Source organism: Lissotriton vulgaris, chromosome 12 (genome assembly GCF_964263255.1).
Source record: "Lissotriton vulgaris chromosome 12, aLisVul1.2, whole genome shotgun sequence".
Classification (NCBI taxonomy): Eukaryota; Metazoa; Chordata; class Amphibia; order Caudata; family Salamandridae; genus Lissotriton; species Lissotriton vulgaris.
In genome coordinates this window covers 724,343,363-724,361,639 of record NC_141700.1, presented here as the reverse complement: position 1 = coordinate 724,361,639, position 18,277 = coordinate 724,343,363, and positions in this window count along the sequence as shown.

Here is an 18,277-nt window from a genome sequence, read left to right as displayed (position 1 = left end):
AAAGGGGGCCAACCGGGAACCATTTAAAAGGACTGAAGCGTGTGGTTTAGTGTATAATAATCTGATCCAGTCTAAGAAGTTAAAGGGAGTACCCATCCGCTCCATCAGTTTCAGTAGATAGTCCCATTCCAGGGAATCGAACGCCTTAGTGGCATCCAGGAAGACAGCAGCCGCCTCGCACCTGGGATTAATGTCTTGAAGTACCGCCTGTAGGGTGCGCAGGTTGTGTGAAGTCGCGCGATTAGGGACGAATCCGGCTTGGTCCGGGAGAACCAGCCGATCCATTAAAAGGTTCAGGCGGGTCGCCAGGACCTTCACAAGGATTTTAACGTCAGAATTTAGCAATGACAGGGGCCTGTAGGAGTCACATTGTTCTGGTGGTTTGCCTGGTTTAAGCAAGGAGATTATCAGGGCTTTGCGCATGCTAGGTGGCAGGAGTCCTTCCTCCAGCGCCGCATAATAGACTTGCTTAAGAATGGGGGCTAGCAAGTGGATGTAAGTTTTATAGAAGTCTATCGGTAGGCCATCCGATCCCGGGGCTTTGCCGGATTTCATGGACATGATGGCGTCCTTGATTTCATCCAGCTCTAGTTCGTGGTGTAGGAATTTCTGTTGTGACGGGCCCATCCATGCTATACCGGTGTCCTCAAGATATGCATGTAGGTCTAGTGGCGACTGCCTATGGGAGGTATAGAGTGTCTGGTAATGATCAGAGAGTACCCGCAGCTGCCCTGGGAGGTTCCTCTGTGGCTCCTGTTGGTTATCAAGCAGGACGGTAACATAATTGTGTTGGCGGGGGGCCGAACCGCCGAAGCCAGTGCTTTCCCCGGCCTATCTCCCTCGTCATATATGCGCGCTGTAAAAGGCTTCCCCAGAAATTTGCTTTCCTTATCTGCAGCTTCGGTGTATGCATTTATTTTGTCCCGGAGCTGGGCTTGCGTCGCGCGTCCCTGCGCCTCCTGGGGGATATCACGCTCAAGGGTACGAATGTCTGCCTCCAGCCTACGCAGCTCGCCTCGTAGGGACTTTAGCACCCCCCACCTTTAGAAATGCACCATCCCCTTACAGTGACTTTAAATGCTTCCCACACAGTAGTAAGGCTCGATACAGAATTAATGTTACGGTCAACGAAGTCTGTTATGTCTTGCTCTAGGTCCGCCCTGAAGGCCGAATCTGTGAGGTGCGCAGGGTTGAGGCGCCAGTTCAGGTAAGGAGAGACAGCAAGGGGGATGCGTAAAGAAAGGAGGACAGGTGAATGGCCCAAGAATGTGCGCGCTAAGTGTATAGCTTTTAGTACCCAAGGAGCGAGGCCGGCAGTCAAGAAAAAGTAGTCGATGCGGGCCCACGTATTGTGGACGGCCGAGAAATGTGTGCCTTGTCTAAGGAGGGGGTGTAAGTGTCTCCAGGAGTCCGTCAGGTGGTGTTCCCCCAGGATGCCCTGCAGTATGCGTTGGGTTCGTGTATAGTGTTGAGACTGTGGGTGCGACCTATCCATGGCAGGGTTTACTGCAGTATTGAAGTCACCCCCCAGTACAACATGGGCTATGCCCAGGGTTTGAATTTTGCCCCACAAGGTGAGCAGCGCAGTCGGATCATCAATATTGGGACCATAGTAACAGGCAAAGAGCACCATGTGAGAGTACAGTTTCCCCCAGACCATACAGTATCGGCCCTCCGAGTCTGAATCAGATCCCGCCGGGGTAAATCCCACCCCTTTTTTATTAGGATAGTGACTCCCCTGGCATAGTTCGAGTAAGATGAGAAAACTTTACATGACGCCCATCTTGAAGCAAATAGGGGGGAGCAATTCGGCGCGAGGTGTGTCTCTTGCAACATAGCTATAGTGACACCATGCCGATCCAAATACCCCAGCACCTGTCTTTTCTTTCTAGGATTGTTCAGTCCCCGTACATTCCATGACAACAATTGGAGTTTGTGCGCAGGCATCGCGTCTGTTACCTCACCCATCCCCACATTGTAAGGTCAAAATGGCTGGCACGTATAACAACACAAGTCCGACAGACAGCAACGGATCGAAAAACAGCAACATCTCCCAAAACCTCCCCTCCCTCCCCTCCAGTGCCCAGTACCGCAACAAAACTGATACTCAAGGAATGGCTATAAGCATCAGTATGTAGCAAAAGATTGTGACATCCATGTTCCTATATCTCTTAGTACCACATGTAGAACCAAAACCCCAACTTCCCTCTTTGTCACCCCAACAACTATAATTCATGTCAAAATTGTCAGCAGTTCCAGTAACGTGTTGGAGCGAGACCCCTCCCACACCGGCAACCCCAATCCGCCGGGCACATAACTCCCGCCCTCCCCCAACCATTCCCACCCTTATCAAACCCAAAAACAGAGGTAGTTTCTCAAAAACCCATACTCTACTAACAGAGTGGGGGTGATGGGGCTCGCCCATTGGGGGTCGGTTCTAGGGGCGCCCAACCTGCCAACCACCTCCCTACTTACACCCACTAGGAGCTAGGAAGGTACCTAGTCTCTCTATGTGGGACGGAGGTGGTTGACCGAGCACGAAGTGTAATGGTGACCAGATCATGTAATAACATAAAATTGTACCTCACCAAACTTGTGGAGTCCTGTTGTTGACGTCTGAGAATAGAGTCAAAAGTCTTGCGCCACACGTTAGTCTTGTTGGTTCATTGGTGAGGGAGAACCGGATCGACGTCTTTCTGCATTGTCTCTGGCTGTGTCTTTCTTATGTTGTTTAAGGAAATCTTCCACTTGCTGCGGTGTTTGAAAAAAATGTTGCTTGCCTTAATGGGAGACCTTTAGTTTCGCCGGATATAGCATGGCGTACGTCATCTCTTGATCCTGCAGCTTCTTCTTGACTCCTGCGAATTTCGCCTGGCCTCCTGTACGGCAGGGGTGAAGTCGGGGAAGAAGGAGAGTGTAGTGTTGCAATATCCCACCGTGCCGATCTCTCTTGCACGTCTCAACACCGCGTCTCGGTCCCTGTAGTTTAGGAATCTCGCGATGATGGGTCGTGGCTGGGCTCCTGGCGGTGGGCGGGCAGCTAAGGATCGGTGGGCACGCTCTACTATGAGGTGCGGGGAGAAGGATTCTTTCCCAAAGAGTTCGATCACTAGGTTCTCAATGAAGACCTCCATTGTCCCCGTATTGGTGGATTCTGCTAGGCCCAAAACGCGAATGTTATTGCGGCGGGACCTCGCTTCCAAATCCTCGTTCTTTTCCGCAATAATTTTTAGTAGCCTGTCCATTTGAGTTACTTGTCTATTGTTAGAGGTGGCACCATCTTCCAACTCGGAGATTCTGTCTTCTGCCTCCTTGATACGAGTGTCATGGTGCTCCAATTTAGTGACAACGCTGTCCATGCGCGAGTTTATGGTGTCGATTTTGGAGTCAATGTTCGACAGGCTCTGTTGCATGTTGATCAATAAGGACTTCCAGTCGTCTCCTGGGGTTTCCGTGGCAGTAGGGCTGGTCTCGGGGCCCTGCGACCCTTTGGGGTTTTTCCTTGTTTTGAATGGTATTTTGGACTGCCTGGCATCGTTGCGGCCCATGTCGCGTCTTGGCGTTCGCGAGGCCGGTGTGGCAGCAGTAGCCAGGATGTAGGCAAGATTTGGCAGGCTAAGCAGGTGGTGAACAGCTTGGGCGGTGTGATCTCATAAATCGCGTGCCCTTTGCGAAATGTGGTAGCGATGCGGCGAGCAAGTGTCTCTGGGAGAGTGGCTCAGGATGGCAGGCAAGGTATCAGCACCTCCCGGGGGGTTTCCTCTATCAGGTATCTTGGTGCAATACACTGCTGCTGTTGTAGCGCTGGTGGTCACAGTACTGGCAGAGGTCAGGTGTGGAGCTGTATTTCTGGCCTGTAGTCGGGAAGTCTGTTGTGAGCCTCAGTGGGCCAGTAGTTATTTCCTATGAGAGTCTCTGGCAAGGGAGCCCCTCTCCACTGTGTGTAAAAAAGCGTATCTGTACACTGTGCTGCAAGGCCCAAGGCAGTGGCTAGATGGTCGGGGGGGGGGGCTGACTCACGTTCCGGTAAACTTTGCTGTTAACAAGGCACTGGGTCGACGTGCTTGGCGCCTTTTTTTGTTTTCCCCTTCAGTGCCGGTTACATGCAGGCCTCAGTATTGCCCATTGTCCACAGCGCTGTAGCTTGCAGTATGAGTCAGCAGTGCGATGGGGGGGGGGGGGGCCGTGTTGCTGGCCACCTATTAACTCCCCAGTCTCCGCAGCGTAGGACCCGAGCCCCGGGGGTCGAGCAGCAGCCTCCTACTTCTTCGGTCCACCCACGAGGCACTCAGGTTCTGGTAGGTGTCGGGGGAGGGAGAGGCGACAATATCCTCTGTGCGGCAGTATTAGAGATGCGAGGTGGGGTGCCTCCTGGGCCTATGGTCTCCCGCCCAGTATTTTCAGCGCAGTTGTACGCGAAGGGGCAGGGATAGCGGCCTGTTTACCTCTGAGGCAGCCCAGCAGCTGCATTGCTCCCCGAGGCGGCACCGGCAAGGTTCTCCAGCTCCGGTCCTCGATGCCGCCCACACTGCGCCTCCGTCGCACAGGCCGCAAAGCCCTGAGCTCTCCCAGCGGTAGTTCCCCGCAGGACCACAGGTCACGGAGCTCACTGCCCAGGCGCTCCAGACTACGGCTCCGTTCACTCGGCCGTCCTCCAGTCTTCCCGAGAGTTCTTGACACCGATGCGTTCCGCAGGCACTCCTGAGCACTGTGGTGTAGGTTTTGGGCAGGTTATACTGGTCAGGAAGGGCAGAAGGATAGTTTATGTGCTCAGTCCGGTGGGAGCCTCACTACAGTGCGGCCATCTTGGTTTGGCACCACCTAGCGCCCCCTAGAATTGCGAACTTTAGAGCTGGGGAGCTACGTTCGAATCTCGGCATCGGCTCAACATCCTGTGATTCCAGGCAAATCGCTTTGTCTCCCTGTGCCTACCACAAATGAATGTGTTCTTCTGTAATGTAAATTGTTCTCATGCCATGTTGTCGAGTTCGCGCTTTATAATATTGCAAGGAAAAATAAAGTAGGGAAACTCGAGTTTACACACTACTTAACGCGCACTCTTAAGTGCATCTGCAGTGTACTGTGAATCGGAGCGTTTCACAGACCTGTCACAGATAAGAAAGTCTACCAAAACGAAATCCTACAAAACAATATACTACTGGCCGGCAGCAATTCATACCCGGACAACGTCGGGGCGGGCTGCTAGTAAGCTAATAAAGAGACAAAATATTTTCATGATCTTTCCATTTGCACGTGTCAGGAATTTCCAACCATCTGGCCTCTATGTATCCCCTTTTTGAGGCCTGGATAACTTATGTATGTTCTTTGCTCAGGGGACAATATGAAGGTCATATTCTTGGCCATTTAAAATATACATGCTATTTTTTGCTGGTGACTTATATGAGTTTCTTACAGCACTGAATTATGAAATATTCTCAACTCACAAGAGAGTCTATTTCCTTATCCTTTTATCACAACAACAAGAGCCTATCCCTCATTCTCCAATCGGGGCAGCAACAAAGTCCTGGCACTAGTCAGGTGCACGCACTAACAGACCTCCCAGGCACTCAGATAGTGCCCAACACTTGAAACAATGGAGGCAACCAAAGCTATCTAAGTGTATCTTTTGTACAGTCCAGCCTCCTGGTGTCTTAATAAGTTCCATATCCAAACCTCAGGGTCATGGCCCTCTTCCATAAACTGTCAGAGGAATCATATTTACCCATGAAAGCCAATAGCCAATCACCGGGATGCATATTCATACTAGACAGGGTCAGACTGGCCTGTAGGGCAATCGGGCAGTGCATGGACTGGGCTGACGGGTCAGTGTGTGGGCCAGTTTTATAGCCTGCTGCCCAGTTTTACCTGTTGATTTCCCTGATGTTAAATCAGACATTGCCTTTAAGAGTCTCGGATCCATAAAGTCCTCCTTAATTTGCAAAGCACTTTTACTGCCTGGATTTGCAAACATGGGCCACTTTTTTAGTTTCTAATTCACTAATGAGGGCCACTTTTATTTTGATGCCTGGGCTAATTATCTGCCCCAGTCCCACCCTGATCCTAAATGGGCCCTTAGTCAATCAGTGTCTGAAGCTAGGCCTTCACAGGCTGAATTCAAGATATGGACTCCTTCCTCCGATGTACCCCATGTTTCCCTAAAAAATGAAATTGTAACCTTTTTGAGGGAGAGGAAAACCGGCAGAAATCCTTCACCCCTCCCATCCCATCGTGTGCACAGGAAGTAGTGGTGTAGCAGAAAGGCAAATCTGTCAGGGAAGTATTTACACCCACCTAGCCCCAGCCCAAACACCATAATTAGTACACAAGCTTAAACAACAATATTTTATTACCCATTACCATTTAATAGAGGCACTTCACCTGATGAACATTTTGGCAGCCCTCAGCAAACCTTTAATATTGGCTGTATTCTCTACTGAAGACGGTAAAGAAACCAGAAACACGCGCTGTGTCTAGAGATCAGTACTTCCTGCGCTAACTCTAGTGAAAAACTTGAACACTTGAAGAAAAACTACACTTCCCAGCAAGCCAGAGGCGAACCCGGGCTGAGAGGTCAGCGGGGTGCTCCCACACCATCTTTGACCATTTAATATATGCTATTCTTGTACGTATTGCGAAAACAAGGATCAACATCATAATTGGAAGAAGACATAGAAAGGGAATATGAATTCCAGTAGGAAGCCGGGTGTTTAAGTGATTTTAAGTGTTTTTGAGTGCCATTTTGAGTGGCAAGGTTGGCATTCCGTGCTAAGAGCGGGAATAGTGAGCAGATAGGCCAAAACTGTGAAACCAAACCGGCCCCATCTTGTAATAACCACCAGAGTGCATTGCTGCAGCATTAATATAAATGCAAAAACCACAGGTGATGGACAGAATGCAGAACAATGTCATACATTCACCCCAGTACAGAGATCTGGGCCTAAATCCATCGTTTTTTTGCACTCCACACCACCCCAGTTCAGACATGGCCATATGCAAATCAGTCTGACCCTGTGCCTCATGGGAACAGTCCAGCCCGAACTGCCAAGCCACGCCTTCCCTGGACCGGAAACAAGCTTCCGAGGACCGGTTTGCAGCAGTAATATATGCAAGGGCTTCAGCAAAACACACTTCAGAGAGTATTTGCCGGGATCAGAAATGAAGGCATAGGAAGGCAGGGAGTGGGATATGAATGATGTTCTCCTTTACAATGTTTCTCACGGATGCAGCAGCAGTGGGAAGAGCAGGCAGCTGTAGGAGGAGGGGGTTTCTACATGATGAGTGAATGCACAACTGACATCAATGCTGGAGAATCAAACTGCTGGGTGATTCTTGTTTGCTGGGAGAGGGTATATCTGTCTGTGCTTAGGGTTCCTGTACCAGACCCTGCTTCAGCATTAGCTCTTCGTGGGTTATTTAGATGAATACATTTCGCTCTCAAAGAAAGATCCTGCTAAATAATCGTATTTAAGAAACCAGCGTTGACAGCTGCCCTAGTGCAGGGCAGGAGAGGTGGCACGTGACCTGGTCTGAGCCAATATAAGCACAGAAGCCCAGAGACACAGTGTGTGACTGGTGGAGCCATGACATGTCAGGGACAAGGGACCTCCCTTCTCTCTCAGCCCTAATGAACGTCTTGAGCATGGGTACTCACAAACTTTCTCTCGGGGGGCCAAATTTGCAGTGTGGTTTGTGGCCGAGGGCCGCACCGGTGGAGGCGGGGTCAGTGGGGGAGGGGGAAGGGGCTATAAAGAAAAAAACTGTGACCATGAAGTTGAACACAGGCCCCTGCAGCTGACACATTCATCCACTGAGCCAACAGACCAGCATACACACACATCTCTCTCTCTCTCTCTCTCTCTCTCTCTCTCTCTCTCTCTCTCTCTCTCTCTCTCTCTCTCCCTATCTCTCCCTCCCTCTCCCTATCTCTCCCTCCCTCTCTCTGTCTCCCTCCCTCTATCTCTCTCTCTCGCTCTGTCCTTCCCTCTATCTCTGTCTCCCTCTGTCTCTCTCCCTCTGTCTCTCTCTGTCTTACCTCTCTTTCTCTCTCTGTCTCCCTCCCTCTCTTTCCTTCCCTCTCTCCGTCTCCCTCCATCTGTCTCCCTCTTTCTGTGTCCCACTGTCCATCTCCCTCTGTCTCCCTCCCTCCGTCTGCCCTCTGTCTGTCTCCCTCCCTCCCTCTGTCTGTCTCCATCCCTCCCTCTCTCTCCCTCCCTCCCTCCCTCCCTCTCTCCCTCCCTCTGTCTCCCTCCCTCCCTCCCTCTGTCTCCCTCCCTCCCTCTGCCTCCCTCCCTCCTTCCCTCTGTCTCCCTCCCTCCTTCCCTCTGTCTCCCTTCCTCCCTCTGTCTGTCTCCCTCCCTCCCTCTGTCTGTCTCCCTCCCTCTGTCTGTCTCCCTCTGTCTTTCTGTCTCCCTCCCTCTGTCTGTCTGTCTCACTCCCTCTGTCTGTCTGTCTCCCTTTGTCTGTCTGTCTCTGTCTGTCTCCTTCTGTCTGTCTCCCTCTTTCTGTCTCCCTCTCTCTCTCTGTCTCCCTCCCTCTGTCTGACTCCCTCTGTCTGTCTCCCTCAATCCCTCTGCCTCCCTCTGGCTCCCTCCCTCCCTCTGTCTCCCCCCCTCCCTCTGTCTCCCTCCCTCCCTCTGTCTGTCTCCCTCCCTCCCTCTGTATTTCTCCCTCTGTCTTTCTGTCTCCCTCCCCCTGTCTGTCTGTCTCCCTCCCTCTGTCTGTCTCTCTCTCTCCCTCTGTCTGTCTCCCTCCCTCTGTCTGTCTCCCTCTGTCTCGCTCCCACTGCCTGTCTCCATCCCTCCCTCTGTCTGTCTGTCTCCCTCTGTCTGTCTCCCTCCCTCCCTCTGTCTGTCTCCCTCTCCCTGTCTGTCTCCTCCCTTTGTCTGTCTACCTCTGTCTGTCTCCCTCTCTCCCTCTGTCTGTCTCCCTCCGTCTGTCTCTCTGTCTGTCTCCATCCCTCCCTATGTCTGTCTCCCTCTCCCCCTCTGTCTCTCTCTCTGTCTGTCTCTCTCTCTGTCTGTCTCTCTCTCTCTGTCTGTCTCTCTCTCCGTCTCTATCACTGTCTGTCTCTATCGCTGTCTGTATCTATCGATGTCTGTCTCTACCTCTATCTGTCTCTGTCTCTATCTGTCTCTGTCTGTCCCTGTCTCTGACCCTATCTAGCTCCGTCTATCCCTGTCTCTATCTGTCTCTGCCTCTATCTGTCTCTATTTGTCTTTATCTGTCTCTATCTTTCTCACGTCACCCGGCTCTCACTCCCTGCTCGCCTCTGTCACCTCACCCAGCTCTCACTCCCTGATGCCCTCCCACCTCACCCGGCTCTCACTCCCTGCAGCCCTCCCAACTCACCCGGCTCTCACTCCCTGCTGCCCTCTGTCACCTCACCTGGCTCTCACTCCCTGCTGCCCTCAGTCACCTCACCCGGCTCTCACTCCCTGCTGCCCTCTGTCACCTCACCCAGCTCTTACTCCCTACTGCAATCCCACCTCACCCGGCTCTCACTCCCTGCTGCCCTCAGTCACCTCACCTGGCTCTCACTCACTGCTGCCCTCCCACCTCACCGGGCTCTCACTCCCTGCTGCCCTTCCACCTCACCTGGCTCTCACTCCCTGCTGCCCTCCCACCTCCCACACCCGGGCTCTCACTCCATGCTCTGCCCTCCCACCTCCCTCACCCGGGCTCTCTCTCCCTGCTCTGCCCTCCCACCTCACAGGGCTCTCACTCCCTGCTCTGCCTTCCCACCTCACCGGGTTCTCACTCCCTGCTCTGCCCTCCCACCTCACTGGGCACTCACTCCCTGCTCTGCCCTCCCACCTCACACAGCTCTCACTCCCTGCTCTGCCCTCCCACCTCACCCAGGCTCTCACTCCCTGCTCTGCCCTCCCACCTCACACAGCTCTCACTCCCTGCTCTGCCCTTCCACCTCACCTGGCTCTCACTCCCTGCTGCCCTCCTACCTCCCTCACCCGGGCTCTCACTCCCTGCTCTGCCTTCCACCTCCCTCACCCAGGCTCTCACTCCCTGCTCTGCCCTCCCACCTCACAGGGCTCTCACTCCCTGCTCTGCCCTTCCACCTCACCTGGCTCTCACTCCCTGCTGCCCTCCCACCTCCCTCACCCGGGCTCTCACTCCCTGCTCTGCCCTCCCACCTCCCTCACCCAGGCTCTCACTTCCTGCTCTGCCCTCCCACCTCCCTCACCCGGGCTCTCACTCCCTGCTCTGCCCTCCCACCTCACCCGGCTCTCAGTTCCTGCTGTCCTCTCCCCTCTCCCCTGTGTGTCAGCCTGGCTAACACAGCCTCCCGGGCACCCCAGTACTTCACAGGTCTTTAAACGACCATTTGTTTGTTAATGAGGCTTTGTTCACCTCTTAGCGCCCCTGCAGCTCCACTCTTGACTGTGTCTGGAATCGCCCGGCCCCCACAGAGCAGTCTCTCTGATTACGCACCGCTGCTCCCCGAGGTGTTGGCTGAAGTTAAAAAAAAACACACAGGTGCGAAGTGTCTCAAGCTCCGCGGGCCACCACTGAAGGCTTGGCGGGCCGTTACTGGCCCGCGGGCTGTATTTTGAGTACCCCTGGTCTAGAGCCAGGGCCGGACTGCAAACCAAAACTGGCCCTGGCAAAGTGCTCGGCCGCCCCCCCCGCTTAACGGCCCTGTAACAAAAAACGGCCCCCTGGGCCCAAAACCGGCCACCACCCTTGCGGCGCACCGGGGGATTGCCCGGTGCCCGCAACGGCCAGCCCGGGCCTGTTTAGAGCTCTCAAGCTTCCCACGTCCAGGGGTGAGTTGCTCACCCAGACCAGGCTTGTACTGTGAAGTCTGAGACTCGTGGCCTGGATTTATAATGAGGCAAACAGGAACACAAACAAAAACATTAGCCTCGGTGAGCTATTCATGCCTGGACTTGGGAAATGGGAGACTTCTAAAGTTTAACAAGAATATTCTTGACTGGTAGGATAAGCTTCGATTTCCCACCCCATTAACACATAAACATCTCTGTTGTTTCCTGCATAGGTTTGTACTTTATAAATTCCAGCACATATAGACATACATTTATACATTGAAAATGTGCTATTGGTGGACAGTCTATTGAATTTGAGGGATGGGGGTGTCCAGTGGCCTCATCTTCAGCCACCTCGGACTTTCTAGAGAACCCTATGTCTCAATCTGGGCCTTGCACTTTTATTGTTCTCAATAAAACCATCAGCCAAGAAGTCTTAGGGGCCCATTATGATGTCGGGCAGATTGCCCCCGCCAGGCTGGCGGTAGCATCATCACCAGAATTCCCACCCACCATATTAGGATGGCGGGAGGGACCACAGCGGCCGGAAAGACCGTCCGCCGCTTTTCCGCTCCGGTCGCCTTGCGGCCGGGGCTGAAAAGGAATAATATGGTGGCGGTGTCTAATAGACACCGCCAAACATATTATGATGGGCCAAAGGAGATGCCTTTCCGTGGAGGCGATGCCGCCATGGAAAGGCATGCGGTCTTCAGTCTAGGGACCCCCTGCGGGCCCCCAGAGTTAAGGTGAGTAGGGGGGGTGCACATGGGGGATACCTGTGGTACCCCCCAGCATTTGCTTACAAAAAGCAGCAGGTATCGCGCGGTGCCTGCCGCTTCTTGTATGCAAATGCATACATTCATTTTTGACATTGCGGCGGGCGATGCAGAGAGCACCGCCTGCCACAATGTTAAAACTGAGGGATGCGCCCGCCACTGTGGCGGGTGCATCCTAATTCCACCATCGGGATCACCGCACTTATGGCGGGCGGTCCCTAGTCCCGATAGGATGGCGGGCGGACTAGGTCCACCCGTCATCCTAATGACCCCCTTAATGTTCAAAGTGCCGCTGGTTAAAGACCAGGACTCCGCTACGACCACACCACAGATTCCCGACCCCAACCACCTTCAATGCATCCTTCTCAACACTCGATCGGTCCACAGACACGCCATTGACCTATGGAATCTACTAGACACCATCTCCCCAGACGTCGCCTTCCTAACAGAAACATGGATGAACGCCTCCTCCGCCCCAGACATCACCATTGCCATCCCAGAAGATTATAAGATCATACGCAAGGACCGTACCGGCCACACAGGAGGAGGAATCGCTATCGTCCATAAGAAATCCATCCACATCTCAACCAGCTCTGACGTCAACCTCGCCAACTCTGAACACCTTCACTTCCAGATCCACATCGACCCCAAGACCACACTCAGAGGCACCCTCCTTTACAGACCACCAGGACCCTGCGCAAATTTCAGTGAAGACATCATGGACTTCATCACTCCACACGCGCTCCCCTCCAAAGATTACATCCTCCTGGGAGACCTCAACTTTCACCTTGAAAAGAACAACGACCGCAACACCACCACCCTCTTGGACAACCTCGCCAACCTCGGACTTAAACAACTGGTCACTTCCCCCACCCACATCGCAGGTCACACACTCGACCCCATCTTCACCTCCAGCAATCATGTCTCCTTCAGCCACACTACGGATCTCCTCTGGACTGACCACAGCTGCGTTCACTTCACCTACAACAAGCCGAAACCCACCAACCACCTCCAACCAACTCTGCAAAGAAACTGGAACAAAATCACCATCGACCAGATCTCCTCATCGCTCCTTCTAAACACCCCAGCCCACTCTTCTAACCCAGACCAAGCCGCCGCCAACTTCACCCTATGGTTATCCAACACCGCCGACATCCTAGCACCACTGAAAAAACGTCAACGCAAACCTAGCAGCAAGAAGGCCTCATGGTTCAACGATGACCTTAAGAAGTCCAAGAAACTTTGCCGCTCCCTTGAAAAGGCCTGGAAAAAAGACCCAACCACTAGCACCAAGGACGCCTTCAAAAACGCCACCCGCACACACCACCAACTAATCTGAAAGGCCAAGAAAACAGCATTCAAGGATCGACTAGACAACAACGCCCACAACAGCAAGGAACTTTTCAACATCGTCAAGGAATTTACCAACCCCTCGGCCAACTCCAACGACATCATCCCTTCTCAAGCCCTCTGCGACTCCCTGGCTTTATTCTTCCACAACAAAATTGCAGACGAATGTCTGACTAAATATCGAAATTAAAAATATCGACATACAAAAATATCGGGACAAAAATATCGAAGTCAAAAATATCGGAATCCTATCCCTAACAAGGTAAGTACAAAAATATCGGAAAAATAATATCGTAGTACAAAAATATCGAGAAAAAAAATATCGTTTTTTAAAATGTATTAATAATGATGTTAAAATAATTATAAAATACATATAATGTTACAAATATTAAATAAAAATATTAAAACATAATTAAAAAATTAAAACTAATACATATACATTTAAAATAAATTAAAAACTTAATAATGTAATGTAATTTTATATTTTGTAATTTCATTTAATTGATTAAATTTAAATTTATTTCATTTTTACCCTGTACGACTGTACCCCAAAAACCCAAAACTGACCCAGAACCCTAAAAATACCCCTTTACCCAAAAACTGAAAACTGACCCTGAACCCTAAAAATACCCCTTTACCCATGAACCCCTTTACCCATGAACTGAAAACTGACCCTGAACCCTAAAAATACCCCTTTACCCATGAACTGAAAACTGACCCTGAACCCAAAAAATACCCCTTTACCCAAAAACTGAAAACTGACCCTGAACCCTAAAAATACCCCTGTACCCATGAACTGAAAACTGACCCTGAACCCTAAAAATACCCCTTTACCCATGAACTGAAAACTGACCCTGAACCCGAAAAATACCCCTTTACCCAAAAACTGAAAACTGACCCTGAACCCTAAAAATACCCCTGTACCCATGAACTGAAAACTGACCCTGAACCCTGAAAATACCCCTGTACCCATGAACTGAAAACTGACCCTGAACCCTAAAAATACCCCTGTACCCATGAACTGAAAACTGACCCTGAACCCTAAAAATACCCCTGTACCCATGAACTGAAAACTGACCCTGAACCCTAAAAATACCCCTTTACCCATGAACTGAAAACTGACCCTGAATCCTAAAAATACCCCTGTACCCATGAACTGAAAACTGACCCTGAACCCTAAAAATACCCCTGTACCCATGAACTGAAAACTGACCCTGAACCCTAAAAATACCCCTTTACCCATGAACTGAAAACTGACCCTGAACCCTAAAAATACCCCTGTACCCATGAACTGAAAACTGACCCTGAACCCTAAAAATACCCCTTTACCCATGAACTGAAAACTGACCCTGAACCCTAAAAATACCCCTGTACCCATGAACTGAAAACTGACCCTGAACCCTAAAAATACCCCTGTACCCAAAATTAATTAATATTAATTAATTACCAATTAATTATTAATTAACAATAACAATAAAGTAAATATATTAGCACATTTGCTGTAATTAATCTAATTTAAATATTAATATTATTTTGCACAATTAATTAATTAAGAATAACAATAAATTATATATAAAAATTACTGTAATAAATTTATTACATAATTAATAATAATTAATTACCAACTAATGAATCATTATAAATATGAAAAAAATGATATTAATTAATTAAGTAATTAATAGAAATGAATTACCAATTAATTATTAATTAAAATATATACAAACATATATCAATTAATTAATTATTATGAAATTACTTCCCACCCTATTCCCCTATAAACCCATAACCCGCTACAGAACATATTTATCAATTAATACATTAATTAAAAATAATTTAAAATTAATTCTCAATTAATTAATTAATAATTCCTAATAATTAATAATTAATTTGACATAATTAAATTACTTCCCACCCTATTCCCCTATAAACCCACAACCCGCTACAGTAGTAAAACACAATATTTAATAAAATAACATTAAAAAAAATAATAAAACATAATTAATACAATATAATATACACTAAATTTATTTAAAAATAGATATTAGTAACATCAAAGTTATTAATTTCGATATTATTAACATCGATATTTACAACTTCGATATTACTGATATCATACCAATATCGATATTTAGACTGTCGATATTACTTACCTTCGATATTTTTGTATATCGATATTAAAACTTCGATATTTTTGCTTATCGATATTAAAAAATCGATATTTTGTCTGTGTACCATTGCAGACATCCACAACAGCTTCGACAACCAACCCGGAGACCAACCCACCCAACCATATGCTGAACATTCTCCCCCCTTGAACGCTCTTAACGACTGGAACCCAATCTCCACTGAAGACACCATCCGCCTGATGAACTCTATCCACTCAGGATCCCCCACAGACCCATGTCCTCACCACATCTTCAACAAAGCAGACTCCGTCATAGCACCGCACCTCCGAGACGTCATCAACTGCTCCTTCAACTCCGCCACCTTCCCGGAAAGCTGGAAACATGCTGAACTCACCGCCCTTCTGAAAAAACCCACAGCGGACCCCACCGAACTCAAAAACTACCGCCCCATATCGCTCCTTCCATTCCCAGCCAAAGTCATCGAGAAAGCTGTCAACAACCAACTCGCCGCCTTCCTCGAAGCCAACAAATCCCTCGACTCCTCACAATCTGGCTTCCGAGCAAAGCACAGCACTGAGACCGCCCTTATCGCAGCAACAGACGACATTCGAACTCTACTGGACAATGGAGACACAGTCGCCCTCATCCTCCTCGACCTCTCTGCAGCCTTCGACACAGTCTGCCACAGTACCCTTCTACAACGCCTCAGAAACATCGGAATACAAGGAAAAGCACTCGAATGGATCACCTCGTTCCTCACCGGAAGAACCCAGAGAGTCCGCCTTCCACCATTCAAATCCGAAGCCACTGAAGTCATCTGTGGCGTACCACAAGGATCCTCTCTCAGTCCCACCCTCTTCAACGTATACATGAGCCCCCTTGCGGCCATCGCTCGCCAACACAATCTCAACATCATCTCCTACGCTGATGACACTCAACTGATCCTCTCTCTCACCAATGACCCTAGCACCGCCAAAACTAACCTACACGAAGGAATGAAAGAAGTTGCCGAATGTATGAAACAAAGCCGTCTGAAACTGAACTCAGATAAAACAGAAGTCCTCATCTTAGGTACATTAAGCATGGGCGGAAAATCCGTTTCGCTCGCGGATTTTGCGGATTTTCGGGAAATTCGCAATCCGCGAGATTCGCGAATCTCCCGCAAAATCTGCAAATCCGCGAGCAGCGGATTTTGCTCGCACTGCTCGCACTGTTCGCGTGAGTTCGCGTGAGTTCGCGCCCCGCGAATAAGTGCAAAATTGCAGAAATACGATTTTAGCAAACTGAAAGTAACTACTTACCAGGTTCAAAAGTTCAGGCTCATCATTAGTAGCCATTTCCTGTAGTGCTTGCTGAGGGGCCCCTCCAGAGTTCAGTTGCCAGTTGCAACTATTATGTGACCCTGCTCTGAACCTCAGAATAGTTACACATATGCCACAAAGGTCCTGAATTACAGCTAAGGGAGACAAGCAGGAGCCAGGCTGGCAGTTCAAATCCATTAATCAGGACCTAATTCATTATTGTCAGTTGGGGCAGGGCAGGTGTTGTAACTAATTTTGCAACAATGAAAGCACTTAGCAAGTGCAAAAGTTCACTAATCAGGAAGCACCAAGGAAGCAGGTGCCAGCTAAAAAAATATTCTGTGACACATTAATCAGCCCCAAATTAATTCAGGTCACTTGAGGCAGGGAAGGTGTGCTTGCGTTGCCACAATAATGTACACTGACTGGACAACCAGAGGGTGCTGTGATGAAACAGAGGGTGGCATGGGTGGGCCAGAGGGTGGCATGAGTAGTCAGAGAGTGGCAGTGGTGACAGAGAGTGGCAGTGATGAAGAAGAGTGTCCCAAACAGGCTGGACACGTAGAAACAACAAGTTCGCAAAACTTGCGACCCGACAGGTAAGTTCGCAATTTGCGACATTGTACAAAACCCTCGCGAACTGGCAGAAACCCGCGCAAACACACAAAAAAAAAATCCGCAAATTCGCGAGAATTCGCGGATTTTGCGGATTGCGAGTTCGCAAATCCGCAAAATTCGCGAACGCGAGATTCGCAAAATTCGCCCATGCTTAAGGTACATCCCCCTCTGCATGGGATGACTCTTGGTGGCCGGAAGCCCTTGGAAAAGCACCCATCCCGACAGACCACGCACGGAACCTAGGCGTTATCCTGGACTCTTCACTCTCAATGAACAGACAAGTCAACGCCGTATCCTCATCCTGCTTCAACATTCTTCGCATGCTCAAAAAAACATTTCACTGGATCCCCACCGAAACCAGAAAAACAGTCACCCATGCTCTGGTCACGAGCCGACTGGACTACGGAAACACCCTCTACGCAGGTACTACCGCTAAACTCCAGAAGAAACTCCAACGAATCCAAAACGCCTCAGCCAGGATCATATTAGACATCCCACGTAACGAACACATCTCTGGCCACCTGAAAGACCTCCACTGGCTACCCATCAATAAGAGGATCACTTTCCGACTGCTAACCCACGCACACAAATCACTCTACGACATCGTCCCAGAATGCCTCAACTCACGACTGTCCTTCTACACCCCCTCCCGCCAACTACGTTCTTCCAGCCAAGCCCTCGCCACTGTTCCCCGCATCAACAAGACCACCATGGGAGGCAGATCCTTCTCATACCTGGCAGCTAAAACATGGAACTCACTCCCCACCTACCTTCGCCTTACCCAGAACCACCTAGCTTTTAGAAAGCAACTTAAAACGTGGATATTTGACAAGTAAGCGTCCTCCCCTCCCTAAGCGCCTTGAGACCCTCTGGGTATGTAGTGCGCTATATAAATTCTCTGACTTGACTTGACTTGACCAGGCTTCTATAGACGTCACCAGGGCTGGTGACCTTATTCTGTATATAGACATGGCCGCCTCCAGGGTCACTCACAGAATATTTATCACTAGCCCAGGCGGCCTACACTAGAGAAGAGAGATCCCACTCCATGCTCCCCATGACCCCTGGGGTGTCCACCAAGGCTTTGCAGATCGAGTTGAAATTGGCCTTTAACCCATCACATTGTGCAACCTCTTCCCTGTCTTTAAACGTCTGGTGCTGGTTTTCATTTCTCTACTCCGGTTACTTCATCTGCTCTCCTTCGAAGTGTTGTCAAATAGTGTTTGCTGAATGCGTTATTTTGAGGTAATATAAATTTTATGGTCATGTTGTGTTCCCTAGCGAGTACCCCACCGACTCCATGTACGAGTTAAAAGTGCATGTAA